The sequence below is a fragment of the Arachis hypogaea genome, chromosome 9 (genome assembly GCF_003086295.3).
Source record: "Arachis hypogaea cultivar Tifrunner chromosome 9, arahy.Tifrunner.gnm2.J5K5, whole genome shotgun sequence".
NCBI lineage: Eukaryota > Viridiplantae > Streptophyta > Magnoliopsida > Fabales > Fabaceae > Arachis > Arachis hypogaea.
In genome coordinates, this window is record NC_092044.1 from 8,751,316 (window position 1) to 8,757,676 (window position 6,361).

Consider the following 6,361-nt stretch of genomic DNA (forward strand, 5'->3'; position numbering starts at 1 on the left):
GTCACCGCGAGTTAAATTTTATCGAAAAGGACGTGAGAAATTACATTACCAGGGAAGTGCGAAATGTTTCCGAACAAGAAGATGCAAAGGAATTCGGAAAATATTTCTTAAGAATGAAAGAGAAGAATCTGAATTTCTTTTTTGAGCTCGAACTCGAGGAGGATCAATCGATTAAGCTGGCTTTTTGGGCCGATGCAAGAAGCAGAGCCGACTTTGAGTATTTCGGAGACGTCATTTCATTCGACACCACCTACAATACAAACAGGTAACAAACTGTCCCTGTTTATGATGCTAAATTAATTTATTTTTACGAATCCGCAGCAGAGGTGTATATTGGCTATTTCATTGGGTGTATTCTAAGCATATGTTGAGGTGTACCTAATGATTTTGCATTCTGGACCATGGTAATTTGTTTCAGGTATAATTTGGTCTGTGGTTCTTTTGTCGGGGTGAATCACCACGGTCAGTCAACACTTCTCGGATGCTCTTTGATGAAGAACGAAGAAATTGAATCATTCAAATGGTTATTTCAATGCTGGCTTCGTTGCATGGGAGGAAACGCTCCGAAAGGGTTTCTCACCGATCAGTGTGCATCAATGAAAAGGGCTTTAGATGCCTGTATGCCAACAACAGTTCACCGCTGGTGTATTTGGCACATCATAAAGAAGATTCCAAGCAAATTAAACGGGTACAAGGGACATGCCGATATCGAACAAGAAATGAGCCATGTTGTTTGGAACTCTCATAGCAAAGACTCATTCGATAGGAATTGGAACGATTTTCTGCTGAATTTTGGTCTTGCGGACAACAAGTGGCTTTCAGGTAATGTGTTTTTAAAATCTGCAGCAGAGGTGTAAATTGTATGTTCTCTTGGGTGTATTTTATAGTCTGTGTTTGGGTGTATTATGCAAATCTGTACTAAGACCGTCACATATGGGTTCCTATCTATCTAGATCACCACTTCTGGGCAGGGATGAGAAGCACACAAAGGAGCGAGAGCATGCATTCATTTTTTAACAAGTACATCACCCGGAACAGCTCACTTATTCAGTTCGTCAAACAATACGATAATTACCTCGGAAGCAAGGAGTAAGCAGAGAGAGAATCAGATGCTGCAGATTTTCATACGGTCATACCGTGTGCAACCAAATCCTCCATTGAAGCTCAGTTTCAAGATGCGTACACTCATGCAAAGTTTAAGGAAGTCCAAGCGCAATTCAGAGGAAAGGCGAATTGCATCACCAGATTAAAGAATTTCGCTCTAGGCTATTCAATATACGAAGTCGGAGAACAAGTTTCCAGCTCAATATTCAACAAGTTCGCGGTTACCTACGACTCAGTTGCAGCCGAGGTAAAATGCCAATGTTTATTATTCGAGTCGAGAGGGATACTGTGCCGTCACGCACTAAGCGTGTTAAGCTTCGAACAAGTAAGCCAAGTGTCCCCTAGATATATACTGGAACGATGGAGCAAGAAGGTAAAGAGGCGACACACACACATCAAGAGCAGCCACGACGAGCCACTAATGGAGCCAAGAAGCAAGAGGTTCGACCAATTGGTTTTTCATTCGCAAAATATTTGCGAATTTGCCTCCGAATCGGAGGAGCTGACTGCAATTCTGCACCGAGCGTACGATAACGTGATGGCCGAGATGGAAGCATTAAAAGCCAAAAGGAAGGGGACATCTTCTTTTTCCCACGAAGACGCCAACTTGGAATCCGTTAACGAGCTTCAAAGCCCGCCAAGGATTCGAACAAGAGGACGTCCAAAAAACAAGCTAGGTTCAAAGCTGGAGAAACAGATTGCAAATGCCACAAAGAAGAAGAAGACGAAAGTTTTAAGCGAGGTAAAAGTAATGTTCTTTAAATTTGTGGCGATTGAGTTTATTTTTCTCGTTAATAGTTTAGCTAATGTGTGAGTGTTATATTCAGATAAACCTGTTTGATGCTGCATCAGCGGCGCATTCAAATTCCAGCCAATATCAAGGACACGTTATGAATTATCAGTTCAGGGTACCAGCAGCAGGGGATAACTCTTTGGGTGTATAGTTTTATAGAATATGGGTGTAAAAGCACTGTTCTTTTGGGTGTATTTTTGTTTATTCACAATTTACATAGACACATATATAGATACATATAGAACAAAAGCTGTAAAAATTCGCAGGTTATGGGTGTATATTTCATTTGATGTTTTTCTTCATATTTTAGTACATGTAATTCATATATTTTGAATACAGCACAGACAGTTGGGTGTATATTTTATGCAATCTTGGGTGTATTATTAGACTTGCGTTGGGTGTAACAGTTTACAATTTGCGTTTACATATGCCTTGATTTTTTGCTTCATATTTTAGCACCTGTAATACAGCTTTTGAATACATCATAGACAGTTTACCAGCACAGATAGTTTAACTATGGGAAAAAATATGCATGGAATAGAAGTTGTTGATAAATGGCAAATATTTACACCATTTGTTCAATTTACAAACTACCCAACAGTTGGATTACCCAGTTTCTATATCAGCAGAATTAATCTGACAAAACGGACTCAATAATACAGAGGATGGCTTCGATAGCCTTATAGCACTACTCTCTCTAATTGCCCAATCTCTCTGTTTATTCATCTCACTGAATAGTATCCGGGAAGCATACTCCACTCTATATTGGTCCACCTCCTCCTACAATTAAAAAGTATATTCTGTTTAAACAGCAATATTAATTCAGTAAAGTAATACAGAGTTATATAGTTCTAAAGACAGTTACCTGTGGCCAATTATCCCATTCGTACTTCCCCTTTTTGATGTTTTCCGGCTCAATTAACTCAAGCCACTTCATAACGTAGATAGCGCAGTCATAGCTGAAAACGAAGAAAATAAATTACAAATCTCATTTAGGAAAGTTTAATGTTCATAGTCACAAATTTATACCTTGTTTTTTGGCCTGATATTTTAACATATGATGCTTTAATTTTCTTCTCGTTCTCCCCTTTTGCCAGAGGTTCCCCGCTGGCATATGTTATCAATCTTGAAAATACATATCCCTTAAATACCAAAACAAATCAGTAATACACCCGAATGAATGGACAAGATACACCCAACTGAATGGACAATATACACCCAACACAACTAATGAAATAGACCTATCTATTAAAGTAAAGAAGACAGAGGCCACTTACAGTGAATTTATTAATGTCTTTTCTCTCATCGCTTGAAGCTTTTTTGTGTAGCGGGTCAAGTATTTGACATTTCCACTTTGTTGTATTTATCAGCCATAACCACCAATGCCCCGAGTGGCAAACAGGAGCAAAAATCTGAAGGATTGCCACATTTCAACAGTGTGTTATTTTATTTGGTATATAAGTAAATAAGCGTACTAACAAATTTAGCAAACGAAAACTTACATATGGATGCGAAGTTAATTTTTTTCTATCTATGAAGTGAATGAAACTCGGGTAGGCTTCCACCCTGAATTCCTTTTTCGTTTTCGGTGATATGAATTCCCCCTTTGGGTGATCCGAAAGTGCCATGCTCTGCAAGAATTGTGAAACAAGAAATGAAATTCTGAAAATACACAACTTACACCCAATCGAACCTAAAAAATACACCCAAATCAATACAGAAAATACACCCAAAGTTCGTAGAAGTAACACTTACCACAATATCGGGGGGAGACAGTATATTTGTTCTTGAAACCTCTTTTTATTTTTCTGGTTGAGGATGAGGCAGATGGCAGATACAATCTAGAAATATATGCCGAAATCAATTTTATATTAATAAACATTGCAGTTGACTTTGGTGTAAAAACATTAATGTTATTCTAATATTACCTGAGATTCTATATCACTTTTTGCCTGGAGGGATGCAAGGTGCATTCTCATCAAAATGTATTCTCCTTGGCCAATCAGAGTGCACATCTCCTCATACTGGTTAGTATTGCCATCTGCGTCTTCCTTCAGTCTCGTCCCCAGATGTAGCACTTTTGTTTCATATCATCTGGAATTTGATTTATTCCCCCAGGAGTTTCAAACTTTACAGAACTTTCTCCCCCAGTCTCCCTCTGAATTTGTGGACTTTCGTTTTTTTCCTTCGCCGCACTGCTTGCTAATTTTTGGACCAAATTGTCTAATTGTTCTAGCAAATTTGCAGTTTCTGGAGATTTTTCCCTTTGTCTCCTGCGTTGACGCCCCCTCCTGTCTTGAATCAGTCAATCCAAGGCTGAATGATGGCATCTCTGGATCTGTTTTAGGAACATAGGTTGCTGTCCGTGCCATCATCAACAGGGCAGCAGCGTCTTCTGCGGCTGGATGACTGCGTCATGATGTATAAGAATAAGAGTAAGAATAAGAATATACGGATGATAAGCAAATATTGATTTTAGTCTGATGAACTTACATTTTAGTTGGAGCTGGGGGAAGCTTGGGTGTGGTTTCTTGAAGTTGTTTGGGGGGTTCAGGAGTGCTGCACAGTTACACAAAATTAATCATGGCGTAAAAAAAATTGATCAGGAACAATATACACCCAAACTGTTAGCAAATATACACCCAATACTATTTCTTACGTTTCTATAGTCCCTTCAATCCGTAGCATAGGTGTTGGTTCAAAATCTGTCTCAGTGGTTGTTTGGGATGCCGGCACAAAAACCTGGATCGGGACTCTAAACAAGAAGAAAAATGAAAGGTTAACAACGTATTTGAAAATAATAAGGTTATAAGGTTGAAATATTTTTGGAAAACTCACACTGCAAGCGCTTCCGACGGTGTTTGTTCCCTCACAACCATCATATTCGAATCAGCCAGACTCAACCTAAAATACACCCAAAGAAGGTCAAAAAATACACCCGAACAATTCAAAAAGAAGACAGGCTTTGTTTTTTGAAAACTTACATACTTGCAGTTTTTACTTTTTTTTTGCTGCCTTTTTTTCTCGAATAAAATAATAAAGGGCTTTTTTTTCTAAAAAAAATATATACAGAATTAGAAGTAGAAGGTAATAGAAGAACAAAAGTAACGGTTATTTGAAAGAGAAATTACATGCTCTGTGACGGCTGGTTTACACTACTCTGTTCTGTGCGTCCTTGAGAGGAAGGATCATCACTTCCCAAGTTCACAGCCGGTAGTCTAAACAGATTTCATGTTATTCAGACAAAATAAGATACAGGTATAAAATACACCCAAATAAATGCACAAGATACAACCAACCGAATGGACAATATACACCCAACAAAACAAACGAAATATCCCAACTTAGTAAACAACATACACCCAACTTGATCCACAAAATACACCCAAATGGTTCCACAAAATACATCCAAATCATGATAACAAGATTTTATTAAATAATAAAGCTTCTTACGTTTGAGAGGACACATAGCGACCTTCTGTCGATCGCAGGTCAGCTTGGTTCTCCCTGCGAAACAAGATACAATTATTACCAAACAAAACACACCAAAATCTCAAATACACAGCCCAGCAAGACATACCCCTCTGCAGTAGATTTATCAACGTTTTCCCTTAGCCATTCATCGAGTTCATCACTTGATATTTCATATCTCTCACTACATTCATAAAATAAGATGTTAACAAAAATAATTACGATGATAGACCGTAATATAGCTTACGAGGTACTGTACCCGTCAAAGTATTGATCTTCTTCAGGAGGTGAATCCTCCACAACAACTTTTTTCTTTTTTTGTTGTATTCTGGGTGGAAAAAAAAGAGTACCAATCAGAAATAAAAAATTAATTTTATCACAGAATATTATCCAAAGAAGTGCTTACTTTTGTGGTGTTGTTTTTGTTTTTTTTCTTTTTCTTCTCCTTCTCCGCAGGTGATGATTCTTCGCTCCTATAAGTTAATAATAGACATTTCAGTTAATACACGAAATCTTTGTAATGAAGCCAAAAGAAAGGACTAATAATTTCAGGACATTACTCATCACTTGGTTCAGATTCAGATTCTGAATCAGAATCTGACTCCTCTTGCCTCTGCTTTCTTTTTTTGGAGTCCATTCTGGAAGGCAAACAATTGTCATTTAGAACATACTAAAAATACACCCAAATGAATTCACGAGATACACCCAACTGAATATACAATATACACCCAACGCAGCAAACGAAACACACCCTGCTTAATAAACTACATACACCCAACTCGAAAAAGAAATTACACCCAAGTATGGTACTTACTTTTTCCCTTTTTTGCTGGGGTGTTTTCTTCCTGAATCCTCTGAGTCTTCTTGAGCCTCAGACTCAGAGGTAGAAGTATCACTGTCAGTAGTTTCTGTCTCCGAAGACGATGTTGGACTCGCCTTCCTTTTTTTTGTATTTTTTATTTCTTGTTTTTTTTTTTCTTTTTTTTCTTTTTT